At 50.1% G+C, this 20,840-nt stretch overlaps 1 protein-coding gene across 11 annotated transcripts in view; it reads left to right on the top strand.

Annotated features, from left to right (window-relative positions):
* Positions 1-4,716: 4,716 nt before the first annotated feature.
* Positions 4,717-20,840, top strand: part of FXYD6 (FXYD domain containing ion transport regulator 6) — a 39,974-nt gene continuing 23,850 nt past the window's right edge. For 9 of the 11 annotated variants that reach the window (XM_025355540.1, XM_025355531.1, XM_025355537.1 and 6 more), the window contains exon 1: positions 5,022-5,607. The gene's annotated coding sequence lies outside the window, so the exon portion shown is untranslated. Of the gene's footprint in view, positions 4,900-5,021; positions 5,608-20,840 lie in introns of those variants that run through there. The other 2 variants (XM_025355534.1, XR_003115550.1) reach the window with 2 other exon arrangements.

Raw genomic sequence — 20,840 nt, 5'->3', positions numbered from 1 at the left:
ATCTCTCCTTTGGCTGTGGCCACGAGCACCAACTACTTCCTCCCTTCATCTTGGCAAGAGAAAGCAAAGCTAATGAATTTCACAAGTGTGGTCTAGGCACAGGGTATCAGTGCTCAGCGAACCAATTCTGAAGACTCCCTGAAGACTTATGGCTAAGACCTTTGGTTAAGCCGGTAGGTTGCTGGCTGGAGATCAAAATGAATGTGGAGAAGTTGGTTGGAGCAAGACCAGGCAGGGTCCTTCAAGTCAACAACTACAATTCACTTAAATTCAACAAGTTATAAATGGGTCACTGCACACGATAGTGGGGTCTATAAGTGGAGTGAGAGGCCAAGTCTGACCTTAAGGAGTTCTCATTCTATTAGGGCAGCAGACACATGCAAGTAAACACAGCAAAGTTCAGGCTATGATAAGTGCAATTATAGACGTAGAGGCACAATGCTGTTGATTATAGCATGGATAAGACAGCTTTCATTTTTAATAAGGTAATATTTGAACTTAACTTTGCAGCGTAGGTAGAATTCTTGTAAGTAGAGAAAATAAGCAGAGGACGTAGAGGCAGAGGATGTTTCAAGCAGAGAGAACTATGTAAACAAAGCTTTGGGGGTAGGAAGCAGGCAGCATATTTGGATAACTGCATGGCTCTTTTGGTCTGGGACACAGCATTTACAAGGATTGGAGTGACGAGGGTGACGGGGGAAACAGGGCAGGGAGTGGGTCGGGAGATGAAGCAGGAGAGGCAGGTGGGTGTCAGGTTGTAAAGACTGAATGTCGTGTTAAGAATTTTGACTTTGGCCGGGCGCGGTGGCTCACGCCTGTAATCCCAGCACTTTGGGAGGCCGAGGCGGGCGGATCACGAGGTCAGGAGATTGAGACCACCCTGGCGAACACGGTAAAACCCTGTCTCTACTAAAAATACAAACAAATTAGCCGGGCGTGGTGGCAGGTGCCTGTAGTCCCAGCTGCTCGAGAGGCTGAGGCAGGAGAATGGCGTGAGCCCAGGAGGCAGAGGCTGCAGTGAGCCGAGATCACACCACTGCACTCCAACCTGGGCGACAGAGTGAGACTCCATCTCAAAAAAAAAAAAAAAAAAAAAAAAAAAGAATTTTGACTTTAACTTGTAGAAAATAGGGAGCCATTAAAGTTTTGAATCACATTTGTATTGTGGAAGATAACTCTACCTAGAGGTAGGGGGACTGTGGCAGAGTCACCAGTGGGAATCTGGTGCCAGAGACCTGACCTAGAACAGGAGTGGTGGGCAGGAAAGGAGGCACTGGGGGAGAGGTCTGAGCGTGGCATGTGTTTTGCAGGGTAACTGGATTGGGGGCAGTGCCTTTCATAAATACAAGGAAGACATGAGAGGAAACAGCTACAAGATGGATGTGAGAGGATGGATAGGGAGTGGATTGAGAGGATGGATAGGGAGTGGATTGGGAGGATGGATTGGGAGTGGATTGCGAGGATGGATTGGGAGTGGATTGCGAGGATGGATTGGGAGTGGATTGGGAGGATGGATAGGGAGTGGATTGGGAGGATGGATAGGGAGTGGATTGCGAGGATGGATTGGGAGTGGGCGGTGCTGACTCCCTGGGATTACTTGCTTGGGTCTCCTGGGGAGAGGACTGGGCTGGAGATTGTGGACTCATCAAGCCGAAGTGGGTGGTAAAATCCACTAAATGATTGTGGATTTAGATTGTCCAGAAACTGCATAAAATGACTGAGGACTCAACACAGCTGCTTGAGGGATAGACTGGAGGAGTTTGACAAAGAAAGGTTGGGGAGAGAGGAAGGGACCCAGAATCAAGGAGTGGTTTGGAAGTGAGCAGAGCTGTTTCAGCTAAGGAGCTAGTAAACAGTTCTGTCCTAGGGGTTGGGGGCCTGGCATTTGGCTGAGTGGGGAGGACACACATTCACACCTGTGCAGAGCCAAGTGGGTATGCATGGACACAAAGTAGCAGTCAGCGGGCAAGATCGGCTCCCTTCTGCAGCCCCACCCCAGAACGAAGTGGCGCCCCAATTGCCTTCTGTGTCTATCTAGAAGGGATACCTGCTAGGAGGGACGAGGTCTCTTCTAAGACTCCTGGTCTCTCCCCTTTAATTTCCCCTTTGGGCCCCCCGTGTCCTGTGTGACCAGGACACAGGAGGTCACTCTGTAACCTGTCTGTGGCTGTGTGACCGGGGCACTGACATGCGCAAGGGTTATTTTGCCCCAGTACAAGGGGACCAGGGCAAGTGCTCTCCAGATGGGATTTTAGCTGCCCAGTTGTGAGTTACTTAGCCCAGAGCAAGCTTCAAAGCATAGAGCAGTGCCTGATGCTCCCAGCAGTTATACTGTCCTCTCCAACTCCAGGTCTTCCCATGGTTCCAGTTCCGGGGGATGGAGAGTGTTTCAGGAATGGTTTCCATCCTTTCTTATCCTACTTTCTCCACGGCTGTGCAGCCCTGACCTGGCTCTCTCTTTGCTCCTTGGACTTGTAAAGAAGCAGGATTCTTTAGTGGGGATTAGTCTTATTTCTCGGCTTCATGTTAGTGCTGCCCCCACACAGCCCCCTGAACCCTGACTTGCAGGGTCCACCAGGAACATCCCAAACCAGCCTCTCACCAATTCTTGCTCAGAACAGTTTTCTTGATGCCCATCAGCGGCTTCCCAGGATATAAAAGCTGGAATCACCAGGAATTGTTGGGCCAGTCCCACCCTGGCTCCTTCCATACCATACCCCTCCTGCCTCAGGGCTTTTGCACATACCTTCTGTTCCAGAGGCAGAATCATCTTCCCACCCTGACATCCCAATTCTTGGCTCTTTACCTCATCTTCTTAACACCTCCTGACCTTTCTCAAGGGCTATATCTTCAGGGCTCTGAACTATGCTTTAATTACACGTTTATTCATGGGAACATTTGCTAACTCTCTATCTCACCCAGGGACCACACCTTTCCTCTCCACAGTATATCCCCAGATCTTGGCCCAGGTCTCAGTGAGGAGTAGCTCCTCCCGTCCATAAATGGTTGAAAGAATGGAGCAGCTGGTGACCTCTTTTTATGAATGCCCACATTTTTCACAGGGGATAGATGTGTTTCTTTTCCTGCTAGAAGGGAGATGTGACTCACCCTAGAACAAGCTTGTGTGCTGCTTTGTAGCTGTAACACCCCAAATTCTTCCAGCAGTACCCCTGGATGGAACGTGAAGAAGCACTATTTGAGAGTCAAGCCATGGCAGTTTCTCATGCACATTTAACTCCTGTTATCCCTCTGCAGCCTGGGCTGGTCAGCATTAGGTAGGGGGAGCTGGGAAGTCACTGGGCCAAACACTTCGGAACTCTCTGGCTGGAAATGGGACTGAACAAAAAGGTGGCTTGGCTTTGGAGTTCTGAACTATCCTTCCCCAAATAGGCTTGCAAAGCCTGGGCTTGACGTGTCATCACTAGTAGGTGCTTTAAAAAGCAACACAGAGAGGTGGCCAAAAGGCAGGATTCAAGGTCATTTGGAGGGATGAATGTACCTGCCTAAGGACATGGGCCTAGAAAGGGATGTGTGTGTGTTTTTTTTTGTTTTTTCGTTTTTTTCTTTTTTGAGATGGTGTCTTGCTCTGTCGCCCAGGCTGGAGTGCAGTGGCGCGATCTCGATCTAGTTTCACTGCCAGCTCCGCCTCCTGGGTTCACGCTATTCTCCCGCCTCAGCCTCCCAAGTAGCTGGGACTACAGGCGCCCGCTATCACGCCCGGCTGATTTTTTGTATTTTTAGTAGAGACGAGGTTTCACCGTGTTAGCCAGGATGGTCTCGATCTCCTGACCTCGTGATCCACCCACCTTGGCCTCCCAAAGTGCTGGGATTACAGGCATGAGCCACCGCGCCCGGCCGGGGTGTGGTTTTAAACCTGCCACCTAGAACACATGAAAAGGGAAAAGGACAGTTGTAATGCTGTCCTCAGTTTATAGAGGAAAAGACAGGAACGGAAGGGTTAGGCATGCAAATGGGCAAGATTTGAGTCTGGCTTTGGAGAAGGAGCTTTAGCATTCACAGGAACCCCACAGACTTCAGGACTGGGCCAGAGTGGCATCCATGCAGCCAAGTCCCATGATTAAGGGGTCAGAACTGTCCCCCCAGGAGTCTCCCTGAGGGGATGCTCTTTGGGTACTCTTTCTTATTAGCTATTTACGGTTCCTTTAGTGGTTCCAAAGCCTTCTTGAGTTCATGTATATTTCCTGCCTTGGGGTTTTGAGACCTGACTATTTATTAAAATAGTTCAATCATCCAGGGCAGAGCTGGAAGAGACTTCAGGATCATCTAGTCCATCTCCCTAATTTCACAAATGAGGAAACAGACCTAGAACTGGGGGCAGCAAAGGCAGGGCTGGGTTTCTTCCTAGCAGTACCCATCATCCCTGGCTTGAGGTTTGTAAGGAAGTTCTCCGTGGCCCTACCTAGGTTTGGACAATCACAGCCTTTCTCAGTAGCCACCCCTCCACCCCGCCCGGCCATACACACACCTTGACTGAGGCTGGACAGCCTCCATCTCAGCATGGCTCCTGGCTACTGACACTTGCGTTTCTTTGGTTTCCACCGGTACCTGGCCACTGTCCCTTCCTACAAGCTCTGCCCCAATAGTAAGAGCCAATTTCTTGAGCACTCGCTATGAGCTAAGCCTCCCATGAGGTCAGTCTTCTAATCACCACGTTCCCACGTGAGGAAATAGACTCAGGAGCTGAGTGCAGAGATGTGCTCCAAGCCGCGTCACAGGCAGGGTTGCCGAGCCAGGATTTACATCTTCACATTCAAAGTTCGTCATTGTGAATTTTGACTCTTGGGGACTGGGCTGCCGATGGGGCGGTACTGCTCCTGGCAGGGCCAGAGTTGGATGGGGCTTGAAAAGGGGGTTCATGGCAGCAGATCTATGGTTCAGGTGAGGGCCATCCCCCCAGCTCCCCACCTGACTCTAGCTGAAAATGACAACTACAACTGGAGCTGGCTCCTGCGCCCACGACACAGCCATTCATGCTTTTGGTGCACATTCCCCTTAATTACCAAAGTTCCCAATTAACGTGGGCTGCTGTGTCTGGTGCTGGGTTATTTTCTCCTATTTTTCCGTTCCTCGGAGTTTACTATTGCAGAGAGACACCAGGTCTGTCATTGTGTCTGTCTTGCTCCCTTCCCACCCTAACCAGAGGGAAACCGAAAAGCAACAGCTGATGGCAATCTGCTCCGGCGCTTGCACGCCCCCTCGGCGGCGGTCTCCTGTTGCTTCTCGGAGCTTGACTGCCCTTTGGAAAAATCTCTCCGCCCCTCGAGAGGAGAGGGGAGCAGAGGACGCGCGCAAGCACGGAGCGGGAGGACGGGCAGGGAGAGGAGGAGAGGGGGTTTGCGCGCGGCCGCTACCCAGAAGCCTGCGGACGGCAGCACGGAGTGGGCTGTCCCCGCGCCCCGCCCCGAGCGAGCCCCCCGCCCCCGCCCCCGCAGGACGCGCCTCCCAGCCCGCCCGACTCCTAGGAGGAGGGGAGGCGGGAAAGCAGCTCAAGCCTCACCCACCGCCCTGCCCCCAGCCCCGCCACTCCCAGGTTCCTCGGGACTCGGCGGGTCCTCCTGGGAGTCTCAGAGGGGACCGGCTGTGCAGGTAGGCGGCTGGGGAGGTGGGTAAAGTTGGCTCCTTTTTTCGAGGAGGAGCGAGGCTCTCTGGGGACCGATCTCTGGAGCGCCGGGAGCGCAGGGTTTCGTTTGTTCAGTGGGTGTGTGCGGACCTCCACGGTCAGCAGCGCCGCGGTCCCCGCCTCGGCAGCGGGAAACCGGGCTGGGGATGTAAACAAGGAGATCGGCGTCGGAAGAGAGAGCAGCCTCTAGGAGAGGCAGGCTGTGGCGCTGGGGGTGACGCTGGTGGCTGAGAATTGCTCTCGATACTGCCTTGAGCTTGGGGTCAGGGTTTTCAGGAGAAGGGGAAAGGGCTGCGCCCACCGTTTTATCCATGAGGAGTTTTCCCTTTGTTACTTGGAAGCTGTGGACAGTTGGGGGAGCGTGGGGAATTACGGACGAGAGCGTGTGGCTGGGTGTGAGTGTGGACACATGAGCGACACAAAATGGAACTTGCTGGTTTGGTGCTTGGGGAAGGTGGGGCTGGGCGGTGGGCACTGGATGGGGGCGCAGGGAAAGGAGGATTCTAGAGCTCGAGGATTCATGAGAGTGCATCGTTTTTTTTCCCTCCTTCTTGTCTATGCATCCAATCCTGTTTCCTTTCCGGGGGGCCCTGGGGTCCCCCATTGCCCCCTTTCCCCAGCAGGGCTGGCCCTGGCAAAGCCTCCGCTATTGTGTCTCCCGGGCTTCCGTGGAGAGTTGGGTGTGCAGCCTGGGGCTCCCAGCGCTGGCTTCTGGCTCTTACAAGTGGTGGCTGGTAGAGGAGACACCCGAGGGTGGGAGCTGGGAGCAGCCTCGCTGGAAACATGGGCCTGCCTCGTCACCTGCTGCAAGCCTGCACGCTCACGGGACCGTGGCTACTGGAGGCTTCTCCCCACCAGTGTGCCCTCTGCCTCCACTTCCTTTGTCTCCGTGGCTTCGTGCTCTCTGGCTGGGCTAGGATTTCCAGCTTTGAATATGGATCAGTGGGCATCTTAGGCCCTCTCTGAAAGGAGCCCCCACTGGGGATCCAGCCACCCTCATATTACGGATGTGTATGTCTATGTCCGCAACTTAGCCTTTTGCACGTGACTTGCCTGGTGGTTGCTATGGAAACTCCTCCATTTCTCAGCCTCCCTCTTTCTCCTGCCCATTCCTCACCTCCATATCTCCTCCCCTCCCCCCCAATATGGTTGCCTAGATACTGGTTATCCCTGGCTAGGAGACCTAGATATCTGGCTCCTACACCCAATTGCAGTGGCCCCTTACTCACACCACCCACTTCACACACACTGCACATCACCAGCACCACAAACACATACAGACATATACCACACTACGCAATCAACACACCCTCACACTCACACCACACATACACATACATCATACCTATACACACATACACACCAAACACACTGCATATATACCGCACCACCACACACCACCTCCAATGCTACACTGACACCCTACCCTCGCACTGTGCATGCGCGCACACACACACACACACACACGCACACTACGTCTACATAAGTCTCAGGCTGGGCTGCGGCAGGGGAGCGAGAGGGGAGTTTCCTTCCTTATCCAGCCACCTCCCTAGGTGTGTAGAGGGGAAGATGTGGAGGCTCAGGAAGCCCAGAAGGAAAACCCTAACATCTCCCTAGGAACCCTGCAGAAGAAGGTGGAGGAAAAGGCACTGCCAGATTCCCTCAAAAGAGGAGCCCCTTCCCTAAACCTGGAAGGGAAGGTTGGATAAAGATTGGGCACAGCCCTTTTCCCTCCTCCTCAAAGCCCTAGTGTGGAGCTCCAGGTGTTAACGAGAGCCAGGCTGGGCACCAACCAGAATTTCAATCTCTTCACTGCCGCTGCTCTCTTCCCTGACCCAGAGAAAGCCTGAGGCTCTGGGAGCCATCCTCACCAGCAGAGGATCAGGCCAGCGCTGGGACCATCAGAGGCTCTGAGCCCCCACAAAGGAGAGAAGGAAAAGTGGTTACTGTTCCAGGAAAGCTGAGGAGGCCAGACCAGGGAGGTAGGAAGGGGAGGGAAACCAGAAAGAGGCAAGGAGAGGGGCCACAGGAGTCAATAAAGTGAAAGTTAGGGCTACCCACCGTTGCCTGGGGTTCAGGCCACCCTCTCTTCCTGGCACGTTTTCCTGCTTCCTGCTTGGCTCCTCCAACCAAATCTGTGCATCTAGGAGAGGAAGCGGATGTGCAAAGGGCTCTAGGCTTGCCAGGGTTCTCCCAAGATGTGTGGCTTCTACAGTTGTTGGAAGGTAGGCTCCTGGGGGAAGAATTTGCTTCCTGGCTTCCATTGGATCTTCAGACTGACCTGACGACCCATTTCATTCAATCATTCAAGGAACTGTTTTAAGTGTCTACTGTGTATTAATTGCTGGGGACATGAAGGTGAGGAGGGAGACACAGTCCCTGACATTGGAATCCTAGGTTTCTCAGAGCTGGAAGAGGCCTTGAGGGAGCATCCAGTTGGAACACAGTGGGGGAAACTGAGGCTCAGCGGTCACATGGCCAGTAGCAGCTGAGGCCTTCTAACTCCTCAGCCAGGATTTTGGTCTTCACACTGCCTGTCCTGCATCCCTTGCTTTCTTTTCTCAGTCACCATCAGAGATGGTGGGTCGATGGAACTCTTTGGAGGGAGAGCCTTTGGTCAGCTGGTGACTGGGACGCCCTTCCAAAGTGAGGGTCCCCTAGTGGGCGGGGACAACTGGGGAGCCTGCTTCACTACGTTTTCTTGGAAGGCGAAGCTGGAAGGTGTGGCAAGGAGAGCAGGGAGAAGGGGCAGCTCCTAGACCCTGGAAATTCCCTGACAGCCTTGGGGGAGTCAGCCCACCAAGATCTCCCCTAAATAAGAGCACCTCCTCTTTTCCTGCCAACCTTGTTGGACTTAGTCAGCTGCCATCTGGATGGCAGACTATGCCAGGCAGCCCCCCAAGACTCACCTTCGAACAAATCACCTTCTGAGCACCCTGGAGGAAGCAAACCAGTCATGAAAGGCACAGCTTGAAGGAGGCAGGGAGCCTGAAGTGGAAAGGCCGGGTTCCAGCCCCAGCTCTGCCCCTGAGCTTCCACGCTACTCACAGGCAAATGCATTCATTGCACAAATACCCCTTTGGATGCAAACTGGGCTTTGGTGAAATCTAGAAATGGCTTAGACTGCTCTTCAGCAACTGAAAGCCTTTCGGATTTTAGACCTTTGTTTCTGCATCTGTCAATAGTGGGGTTTAGATTCATGATTTCCAAGGCATGTCTTCCTCTAAATTTGTGTGGATTATACAGTCTTGAAAGAGATCTGTTTTCTCTCCAGGTACCAAATAGTACTCATTTCACAATACAAGCTGCAGCTGAGCTGAGCAGGAAGGGGCTGGGCTCAGGTTACCCTGGAGAAAACCCCCTTTTCACCCAGTGTGGCGGAAGGTGACCAAGAAGCTGAAACCAAATTTTTTTCTTTAGGGCCAAGGGAGCTGGCTCCTCCTGGACGCTGTGGTCTACCTGGCCTTTTCTACCAGGCTGCACACTGGGTGGGGTCTTTAAATAGTTATTCTCTGGAGAGGACAGGGCTGTCATTTTGGTGGTCCAAGAAATCTTCTCCAGGGAGAACCCCTGGCCAGCTGGAGAGTTGCAATGAGAGGGGCCGGTCGGGAACACAGTGCTCTGACACTGTCCCTGATGAGAGGCAGGACATCTCTGGCCGAAACAAAAGCATGGAACCAATTTGGCAGCATCATCTCTGCTCCAGAATCGGGGGAGGGAGAGGCCCTGACCTGGGAAGGGATGAAGCCAGTTTGGAGGCTGCACAGGAACATGTTTGTTACAAAGATGTGGGAGGGAGCACACAGCCTGGGAAGGGGCTGGGGCCCCACGTACCAGGCTGGGGCCATGGGAATAGGGCTGCTCCAGCTCAGAATATGTGATGTGGGCAGAGAGGGCCAAGGATGAAGGGATGTAGTTAGAATGACAGTGACCCCCCACGCAGCTGGAGGACAAAGCCAGGCCCGTACTGAGAGACCAGAGGCTAAGGTTTCAAACTGTCCCATTCACCCTTTTAATAAAGGTTCCCCTCGTAGGTCAGGCAGGCCCTGTGGGCTTCTGAGGTTTCTCCTTCGCTGGAGCCCTCCTGCTCAGGTGGATCAACTGGCTTATCCTGTTCCATCTTCTCTCCCACTGCCCACCTCACGTCCACCTCCTACCAGGAGGCTCTGCGACCTTCTTCCTCCATAAGAAGAGCCCCTCTATGCAATCACGGGTGCACTTATGCTCACACACACTTTCCCTTCCTCACACATACATAATCTCCCACACCTGACAGGGAGGCAGGGGCTCGCACATTCCCACACGCCCTCTCTCCTCCCCAAAGAGCTGCAGTCTCTCAGACCATGGTGATGGCCTCTGAACGTCCACCCTCTCAGCCCACTCCATTTTACCCGCTGATGTGACAGCTCAGGTCCAGGTTTGCCACTCCTCTGCTCAAAAACCTCCCCAGGCTCGACTGTGCCTATTAATAAGCACAGGTACGTGGTGCAGGCACTCCAGGCTCAGCGTGACCTGGCTGCAGCCACCTCTGCAGCCACCTTCTCCAGATGGTCATCCGAAGCCTGGTACTGTCTCCCCCTGTGCCTGAGCTCAGGCCCTTGCTGGAATGTGCCGAGTAGAGGGTGGCAGTCTTTGCAGACACACAAACTTGGATTCTAACCTGGATTCTGATGCTGCCTAGATTTCTTCACTTTCCTAAGCCTCAGTTTCCTTACCTGTGAAATGAGTGTGAGGACAGTAGGAGGTGGGTTGTGCACAGGGCTCAGCATGCTGCCTAGCACAGAGTAAACACTCAGGCGATATCAGCTGCTGTGGTAATGGTAGTCATGACACATTGCTAGGATTATTCGAATGGCATTATTATTGTGATATCATCCTTCGCGGCTCCTCCCAAGTGTTGATTCTTTCGGGTAATTCTTCCATATTCCCAATAAACAGGCATTAAAATTCCCAATAAACATACTCCTCCTATATCGTGAATGTCCTGTTAGTTCTTCCTTGAGAGCACACACCTGCATTTTAGCTACGGATGGACATGCCCTGCCCCCCGCCCCCCGCACTCCACTGCACCTCCTCTCAGTGGCAGATCTGTTCTCCCCACAGTGCCTGGCACAGGGTCAGACACATGGAGAAAGCCCAGTGAGCAGCGTGTGTGCTGTGACACGCGTGAGGAAGAGTCCTCACCACCAGGAGGTGTGGACACCCGGTTGCCCTTCCCGGCTGTCTCCCAAGCCCTGGTGCACACCATGCGTTCCCAAGATGCACATCCCTTTATTACCATGTGTCATCTCAGCCTCCCAGTTGCTTTGCTAGAGTCTAGAAACTAAGAATTTGACCCCATCTGAGGTCTGAGAGATGCTTAAAAGCTGAAGTCAAAGGAGAGAGGCTGATTCATCACAGCATTTTGATAGTTGGGATTTGACAGAGGCCCAGAGATTAGAAATGAGGCAATGGAGGATGGAGAATACCGAGAAAGTTTTAAATGCCTGAAAAATTCCCTACAGATCCTTTGGTTGTTCTGAGCTTAGGATGGATTTGACATAGAGGGATAATGATGCTGAAGCGTCCATTCATTCACACATCAACATTTATTGAGCGGCTGCTGTGCTCAGTGCTGGGGATCCAGAGATGGCCAGGGTGTGCCTGTGCTCCCAGGGCACTGTGGTGATGGAGACATACACTGGTGACAGCCCTACGTGGGAAGGGATGTGGGCCTTGGCTCTCTGGGGATGAGGATGCACTGGGGGGAGGGAGGGGAAAATGTGTTTCCTGAAACAGAGACAGAGTCAGGTCAACAGCCCCCTCCTCCAAAGACAGAGTCAGGTCAACAGCCCCCTCCTCCAAAGACAGAGTCAGGTCAACAGCCCCCTCCTCCAAAGACAGAGTCAGGTCCACAGCCCCCTCCTCCAAAGACAGTCAGGTCCACAGCCCCCTCCTCTGAAAGTAGGGCACGTTTCTGGGTATCCAGGCCCGTGGGTCAGGGTTCATCTTCTTGCCACTTCTACCCCTAAAAGGGAGACAATATGAAATTGTACAAAGTGCCCTGTAGGCTGAAACACACAGGCCAGAGCTGTTCTAAAGAGGTGGGCAGAGAGAGCAAAGGGGGCTGCCTGGTGCTGTGGCCTGGCTGTGGGCAGGGTGGCGTGGGCCTGGCTTCTGGGTTCCTGGCCCTGGCAGCTGCTCTGGGTTTCTGTGTCTGCTGCTGGGACTGCTGTCTGTCCTGTCTTGAATGGGCCTTTGTCAGCAGGTGTGTGGGGGAGGTGATCCCATCCTGGCCTGACTCCATCACGCCCTGCTGGGGCCCCAGCCTGTGGGTTCTGTGCAATACCACTCGCCATTCAGACTCTCTGGAGCCAGACCGAGATTTCCTGGGGAGCCAGAGAGGCCTCAGCCGCTGTGCTGGCAGGCAGGAGGCCTGAATCCCACTCTGACTCCCTCTGGACAAGGCGCGACATTGGCCCGTGCCTGAGTTGGCCTCGCAGTACTGTTCTGTGTGCCTGCTTCTGAGGGCTGTTGTGAGAAGTCCATGGGTGATGGCTGGGATGCCACAGTGTCACGGTTGTCAGTGACGGTGAGGTGACAGCAAGACCTGGGAAGGGAGCTGGGGCCCCAGGGACCAGGCTGGGGCCATGAGAATGGGACTGCCCCAGTTCAGAATATCTGGTGTGGGCAGAGAGGGCCAAGGATGAGGGGATGTGGTTGGAATGACAGTGACCCGCATGCAGTTGGAGGACAAAGCCAGGCCCGCACTGAAAGACCAGAGGCTAAGGTCTCTGTCTCCACCATGCCTCTGCTCGTGGTCCAGCTTGGGATCTTTCCAGGGAGACTTCCAGAAAACAGGCCTGGGTTTGTGATTTGTGAATTCTGTTTCTGTTTCTAAGGAAGAGGTCTTATTTCTTTTCACAGTCAGTTATTTTCTCTCTCTCTCTCTCTCTCTCTCTCTCTCTCTCTCTCTCCCCCCTCCTCTTCCTCTGTCCAAGTTTCTCTTCCCTAGAAGGAACTTCATGTTTTCGTGTTAACGATAAAGGTGCCTCCAGGTTAAACTAAGTCCCCTGCGATATGACAAAGAGAGTTTTGCCTCCACCCTGTGCAGCTGGGCTGGGTTGGGTCTGGGCCAGTTGAGTCCAGGGGACCTGACAAGTCGGCCTAGGTGCCCTAGTGGTGGGAGTGTCCCTCTTCCAAGAAAGAGGGATGGAGGGGCAGCATTCCAGCCATTGGGCTACTGAAGGCGCCTGACAGGAGAGAGAAAGGCCACCCTGGGAGGTGTCAGCCACAGTGATGCGCCGGGCGGAGGTGCGCTGTCCTGCTCCTAGACTGTCCAGCTGCCTTCCTGGCAGCTTGGGGAATTCAGCAGTGTCTGCAGCCTCCTTGAGCCCTGGACTGCTGGAATTTCACCACCCTCTGCTCTGTCCTTTCCTTTGCCAGGCTCTGAGTCCAGTCTCCTCATGGCTCCTCTCTGGAACCTTGCTGACTGGGCGGGGACAGCAATCATTTCAAGTTAGGTGATTTAACAATAATTGATGCTTAATTGTTTATTTGATGGGCATTTAAAATGCAAATTGAGGGAACTGGGTGCATTTTCCACTGATGGATCTGTGGCCTCTGGTCGACCCAAAGCACTTGTTTTAAAAGACAGCTTAAAAAGCCCTTGATGGTTGTTTGTTTGCTCCGTGGCTCTGAACCAGAGAAGCCAAACTCCTGTTACAGATTCATCAAACGCCGAGAAAGCGAGCAGGCGCCCTGTGCTGGGATGAGGTTGAGGATTGCTTTTGTTTTTAACTGAAGTTTTGAATTTTTATTATTTTTCTAAGAATAGACTATCTTTTTAGAACAGTTAGATTTACAGAAAACTCGGGCAGATCGTATGAGTTCCAATTTTCTCCCCTGGCATGCAGTTTCTGCTATTATTACGATCTTACATTAGGGTGGTACATTTGTTACAATTAATGAACCAATATTGGTACAATAATATTGACTAACATTGACACTTTATTAAAATGTCGTTCGTTTGTGCCTTATGTCCTTTTTCTGTTCTAGGATCCCATCCAGGATACCACACTCCATTGAGTCGTGCCTCTTTAGGTGCCTCTGGGTCGTGACCGTTTCTCAGGCTTCCCTTGTTTTTGATGACTTTGACAGTTCTGAGGGTCACCCGTCAGGTGTATTGTAGGATGCGGCCCTGTTGGGATTTGTCCGATGTTCTCCTCGTGATTAGACTGGAGTGATGGGTTTTAGGGAGGAAGATCACAGAGAGAAAGTGCCGTTTTCATCACATCACACCAAGATGATACAATCAGTATGATTCATTGCCGTTGACGTTGACGGGACTGGGTTTTCCATCCCTTTCATGCCCCCTATGCAGCACAGTTTCAAGGCCTGGTGATTGGAGCTGTGTTCTCTTCGCTCCATACCAATCCATCAGCCAGCACTTTCGGCTGCCCTCACCATCCTGGGTGAGGACAGATCATGGGGTAGCACAGAGACTTTTCTGATAGGAGAATCTTAACGAAGCGAGCATGAGACAGAATGTGCAATGTGCCAAATTAGTGCCAACAACAGGCAACAGGCGCTCTTGGAGTCTGGAGAAAGGGGTCTACGTGGAGTGGCAGCTGGACAAAGATAGCATTTATTAACCTTGGCTGCACATCAGAATGAGTGGGGGAGAGTCTCAAAATTACCGATGCCTTGGCTACACGGCCCAGCTTTAGAGCTGAGTGTGGTTGAGTTGATTTCCAGGCATCTTTTTTCTTTTCTTTTTTTCTTTCTTTTTTTTTTTTTTTTTTGAAGCTCTTCATGTGGATCCTAAGGTACAACCAGGGTTGAGAACTGGAATAAACAAGGAAGGGAAGGGTATTTAAGTAGAAGGAACAGAATACACACAAAGGCACGCAGTTAGAGACACATGTGGCAGAAGATGGAAAGTAGACCATCTTAGCTGAAAATAATGAGAAGATACTGGAGGGATAGAAGAGAGGTACACTTAGAGGTTTTCATATGCCAAAAAGAAGTTTGGATTCTAAAGAACTAAATAGGACATAGAGGCACCACTGAATGCCTTCGAGTTTGGGAGGGAGGTATTCAGAATACACTTTAGAAAGGTTAGTCCTGCAGTAATCAGTGTCCAGGACAGAGGGGAAGGAGGAGGTTAAAGATGGGTCCAGCTACTACACTATTAGGTAAGTTACTCGGAGGAGTGACGGAAAGGAAGTTCCGATTAGAGAGATATTGCAAGTGCAAGCATGGCTAGGACTTTGCCACAGATGCAGTGTGGAGATGGGGAAGGAGAGAGGAACCCCTGGAAACTTGGTGAGTCTATAAGCTCTGTCAGGCAGGGAGGCAGGGACGGTGTCTGTGTTGCTCACTGTAGTGTTCTCAGTGTTGAGTGAAGTGCCCGGAAAACATTAGGCCATCAATAAATATTTGTTAACTTGGTTGCTGGAAGGATAAGGGTGCCATTGTTTCCAAAATTACACCTTGTTCCAAAAGTACTCTCTTTCTCCCCCAGTTTCTCCACCTAAATGCAGGCAGATTTCTCTGCTGTGGAAAGCAATCTGATTAAATAACTCAGGCCAAGATATAAATGACTGTTAGGATTGGGAGTATTTCTCTTGTAGTGATGTCGTGACATTTAAACGTCTCTCCTAAGGAAGAATTGTTGTGGAGGCAGATACATTTTTGAGTAGGGGTGGCCTTTATTTCAATTCTACACCCTCATCTAATTCTGAGCTATACCAGAAAAGAACGTGATCTGCAGCTTTGCAGCCCACTGGTGAAAGGCTGCTGGCTAGTAGTTCTGTTGGCATCCACCGTGAGCTGAGCTCCAGTGGACAGGATAGCCTACAACTGGTCTGGGACTCCATCCAGTGCTCAGCATAAATGCACTGGTATTGTGCTAGGCAAAGTGCAGCAGGGAACCCAGCAGCTGTGAGATGGACAGAGGCTGAGAGGGACACAGGAGTGTGCTGATGCCAAAGCTCAGCTGGGAGTGATGGGGCATCACTGGGAACAGCTGGGATCCAACAATGGGTAGCAGACTTGCCAAGACCTCTCCTCTTAACAGGCCCCAGGGTCCCAGCCTTACCCCAACCTCAGTCATAGTCAGCAGAACAGAGTTGGGCAAGAAAATGTGAAAGGGGGAAAAAGGGGATAATGCATGCCAAAGTTTGAAAAGCTGTATTTTGGGTTATTCTCCCCTGGCCTGGGTAAGAACACCCTCATCAAGTAAGCCCAGCCTGATCAGGAGTTAGGCTCAACTTTTTTTTTCCCATCACCTATACCCATTTTTGCCCCTAGTTTTTTTTTAGTATGATAAAATACACGTAACATAAAATGTACTGTCATTTTTAAGTGTACATTTCAGCGGCGAGGCAAGTATATCTATATTGTTGTGAAACCATCACCACCATCCATCTCCAGAACTCCCCTCCTCTTGTGAAACTGAAACTCCATACCCATTAAACACTCACTCCCCACTTCCCCCTTCCCGGAGCCCCTGGCAACCACCATTCTCCTTTTTGTCTCTGATTTTGATTACTCTAGTGCCTCAAAAAAGTGGTATCATATGGTACTTGTCCTGTGACTGGCTTATTTCACTTAGCATCTCGTCCTAAAGGTTCATCCATGTTGTAGCTGGAACCAATAAGGATGTGGAAAGATGCTCAGCCTCACACAGGCACTCTTTTTTTTGTTTTTTGTTTTTTTTTGAGATGGAGTCTTGTTCTGTCGCCCAGGCTGGAGTGCAATGGCATGATCTCACTGCAACCTCCACCACCCGGGTTCAAGCGGTTCTCCTGCCTCAGCCTCCCGGGTAGCTGGAACTACAGGCACACACCACCACGCCCAGCTAATTTTTAGTATTTTAGTAGAGATGGAGTTTCACCATGTTGGCCAGACTGGTCTCGAACTCCTGACTTCAGGCGATCCACCTGCTTCGGCCTCCCAAAGTGCTGGGATTACAGGCGTGACCCACCGTGCCTGGCCAGGATGCTCAACCTCACCACGGGCACTCTTACGTTCCTCCTCAGCCTCTGTCCATTTCACAGCTGCTGGGCACAAGATTCATCCATGTGTCAGAATTTCCTTCCTTTTTAAGGTTGAAGAATATTCCTCTATGTGTATATACCGTGTTTTGCTTATCCATGAATCCACCGATGAACACCTGGGTTGCTTCTGTGTTTTAGCTATTGTGAATAATGCTGTTGTGAACATGGGTTTACAAATATCTCTTCAAGGCTCTATTTCCAATTCTTTTGGGTATACATCCAGAGGTGGAATTGCTGGATCATATGGGAATTCTATTTTTAATGTTTTAAGGAACCACTCTACTGTTTTCCACGGTAGCTGTGCCATCTTACATTCCTAGCAACAGTGCACAACGGTTCCAATTTCTCCACATCCTTACCAACACTTGTTATTTTCTTTCTTTTTTTTATAGTAGCTATCCTAACGGATGTGAGGTGGTATCTCATTGTAGTTTTGATTTGCATTTTCCTAATTATTATTGAGGTTAAGCATCGTTTCATGTGCTTATTGGCCATTTGTGTATCTTCTCTGGAAAAGTGTTAGTTCAAGTTATTTGCTCATTTTTGAATTGGATTGTTTGCTTTCTTTGTTGTTGCGTTTTAGGAAGTCTCTATTAATTCCTTGTCAGATGTATGATTTGAAAATATTTCCTTCCACTCTGTGGTATTTTTACTCTGTTGATTGTGTCTTCTGATGCACAACATTTTTATGTTTTTATAAAGTCCAATTTTTTGGCCAGGCGTGGTGGCTCTTGCCTGTAATCCCAGCACTTTGGGAGGCCGAGGCTGGTGGATCACGAGGTCAGGAGTTCAAGACCAGCCTGACCCACATAGAGAAAACCCTGTCTCTACTAAAAATACAAAAATTAGCTGGGTGTGGTGGCGGAAGCCTGTAATCCCAGCTACTTGGGAAGCTGAGGCAGGAGAATTGCTTGAACCCCGGAGGTGAAGGTTGCGGTGAGCTGAGATTGAGCCATTGTACTCCAGTATGGGCAACAAGGTGAGACTCCATCTCAAAAAAAAAAAAAAAAAAAAAAGTCCAATTTGTATATTTTTTTTGTTTTGTTGGCTGTGCCTTTGTTGTCATATTCAAGAAACCATTGACAGATCCAATATCATAAAGCTTTTGTTGTGTTTTTTTTTGAAGAGTTTTAAGTTTTAGGTTTTACGTGTAGGTCATGGATCCAGTTAGGTTAAATTTTGTGTATGGTGTTGAGTAAGGGTCTACCTTTATTCTTTTGCATTTGGTTTTCCTGGCACTTACTTGCTGAAAAGACTGTCTTTTCCCCATTGAATGGCCTTGGCACCCAAGTCAAAAATCTTTTGACCACATATGTGAGGGTTATTTCTGGACTTTATCCTACTCTATTGGTGTATACATGTCTGTTCTTATGTCACACACTGTTTTGATACTGTAGCCTTGTAGTAAAATTTGAAATCAGGAAGCTTGAGTCCTTCAGCTTTGTTCTTTTTCAGGATTTTTTTGGCTATCCAGGGTCCCTTGAGATTCCATATGAATTTTAGCATAGATTTTTCTATTTCTACAAAAAAAAGTCGTTGGGATTTTGATAGGGATTGCATTAAATCTATAGATCATTTTGGGTAGTATTAATTTCTTTAAAATGTTAGGTCTTTAAATCTACAAACATGGACTATTTTTTCTGTTTATTTACATCTTCTTTAATTTATTTGAGAAATGTTTCTATTGCATGAGTTTCTCACGTTCTTGGTTAATTTCTAAATATGTTATTCCTTTTGATATTATGATATGGAATTGTTTTTTAGTTTCCTCTTCAGATTTTTTACTGTTAATGTATCGAAATGCAATTGTTTTGTGTGTGTTGACCTTGTGTCCTGCTACATTGCAGAGTTTATCAGTTCTTACAGTTTTTATATGTGATCTTTAGGGTTTTCTATGTATAAGATGATACCATCTGTGAACAGAGATCATTTTACTTCTTCCTTTCCAATTTGGATGCCTTTTACTTATTTGTTTATTTTGCATAGTTGCTTTGGCTAGGACTTTCAATACTGTGTTAAATAGAAATGGTGAAAGTGGGCATCCTTGCCTTCTTCCTGATGTTAGAGGAAAAGCTTTAAGGCTTTCACCATTGAGTGTGATGTTTGCTGTGGTTTTGTTTGTTTGTTTGTTTTTTTGTTTTTTTGTTTTTTTAAACTTATGACTTGTATTATGTTGAGGTAGTTTCCTTCTATTCCTAATTTGTTGAATGTTTTCCTCATGGGAGGATGCTGATGTCAAATGCTTTTTCTGCATCAATTGAGATGATTTTGTGGTTTTTTTCTTCCCTCTGTTTTGCTAATGTGGTATATTATATTGATTGATTTTCATATATTGAACCATCTTTGCATTCCAGGAATAAATTGGGGCCTCTGATTTTATTTCCCTTAGTCCCTGCCCATTTCCACATGTGCCAGGGAGGCAGCAAGGAAGAGTGGAAGGTGTGTAGCACCAGCAGAATTAGTGACAGTTCCAGGTATGCTTTTGTTAGCTGTTGGGCCTTGGGCAATAGCATAAGCCTGAGCCTCTCTTTTTCTAATCTGTAAAATGGCAGTAATAACCAACATCCCATGGAGTTGTGATGTTTCTTTGAGCTAATGCTTGTAATGTTGTCTGGTGAATAAGGTGTTTTATAAATGATTGGTGATATTAACATTATCACACCATCGCCATCATCATCATCCTCCTCATCATCATCATCCCCTTTGACCAATGTGGGCAGGGAACAGGAATATGCAACATGTAAGACACAGTAGCTCCCCTTTCTGTTTGACAGTCACAGATACACTGAAGGGCCCAGGGCTGAGGAACAAGAGTCCCTATCTTGATACATCTTGCCGTGACCTCCTCAACCCAAGCGGAGTAACAGGGCCATCTTAGGAATAGCACTTTGGTTTTGCAGGAGTCCATTTGGCCCTGCCTGTGTGTGTCAGTGCCCAGCCCTTCTAGAGAGATACCCTGAAGGGGCCCTTTGTGGGAGGCAGTGGCTTCTCCTTGAATGACCTTGGTGAAGGAAGAAGATTGGGCATGGTAACCAGAGGAGGTGGCTGAAGACCTTGTGGGCTGGGCCTTGGTCTGGGATAGCCGCAGGCTCCTGGTCTCTGTCCAGCAGAGACAGTGTGTCTTCTGGGCAGCAGCCCTGTAGCCAGGGAAGGGCGTGAGATGTTTTCTCCCAGGAACAGCAGCTGTCTGTTGACTTTGCCTTCTCAGACCCTGCCCTGGTGCATTTTCCTGTCTCTGCTTTTTGGCAGATCTGTGTGAGTGGGGCACACAGGGCATGGTGGAGGCACCCAGGGCAGCCAAGGCCTCAGAGGGAGGAGGACGACATGAGGCCTTGCTTGATGCTTCCTCCAAAACCAATTCTCTTCTCTCAGCAGCCTCCACCTCTCCTGGCTTCACCACCTGTGTCCCTCCTTCCCATTTTCCAGCTCAGTTTCTGTGGGGACTTGGCCCCTGGGCCAGCCTCTCCCATCTTGAAGGCTCTTTCTCTTTCCTTTGCCTGTCTCTCCCACTTCTTCCGGGCATCGCCTTTTCAGTTTCTCCTCCGCCGGACTTTCTCACCTCTCCTGCTGCCTCATGTCCTCTGTCCGTCTTGCTTCTGTGTCTCTCATGGGGGCACCCTCAGTTTGGACCTGGGAAGATGTGTCCCTTGCTTCAGCTGTCCCAGCCAGATGTGTCCTCCCTGGGCCACCTGTCTACAGCTCTGGATGACATAGGCTGTTTGTCTTGAGGCAGGAAAAGGCAGTGGCCGGGAGCTGGTGTCAGGTGTGGGCTGAGGCCCCTCCACACCCTGTGACCACATGAGGACCCTGGAGCCTTCCAGTGGTTGGAGGACAATGTTAGGAGGAAGGAAGGGAAGGGGGAGGAAGTTACTGCGGCCCTCTCCCTAGCCCCCATCTCTGTTTCTCTTTCCATTTTCCTGGAAAAGGTAGAAATGAAGGAGGAAGCCAAGGACAGAGTTGGGGAGTGATACAGTAATGATACTAACAGGTGATGCTTCTCCAGCAGTTACTATTCCCCAGGCACTGTACCCAGCTCCGTCCACAGGCCATCTCTTTTCATTGCAAATGACAGCAACAGAACTCCTTCTAGTTTAGGTGAAACAGGGGTATATACAGTTTACAGAGCCAGACTCAGGAAGGGTGGGACCTCTGGTTTG

This window comes from Theropithecus gelada, chromosome 14 (genome assembly GCF_003255815.1).
Source record: "Theropithecus gelada isolate Dixy chromosome 14, Tgel_1.0, whole genome shotgun sequence".
NCBI lineage: Eukaryota > Metazoa > Chordata > Mammalia > Primates > Cercopithecidae > Theropithecus > Theropithecus gelada.
The sequence above is the reverse complement of the archived record's forward strand: the minus strand, read 5'-3'. Positions and strand labels throughout refer to the sequence as shown.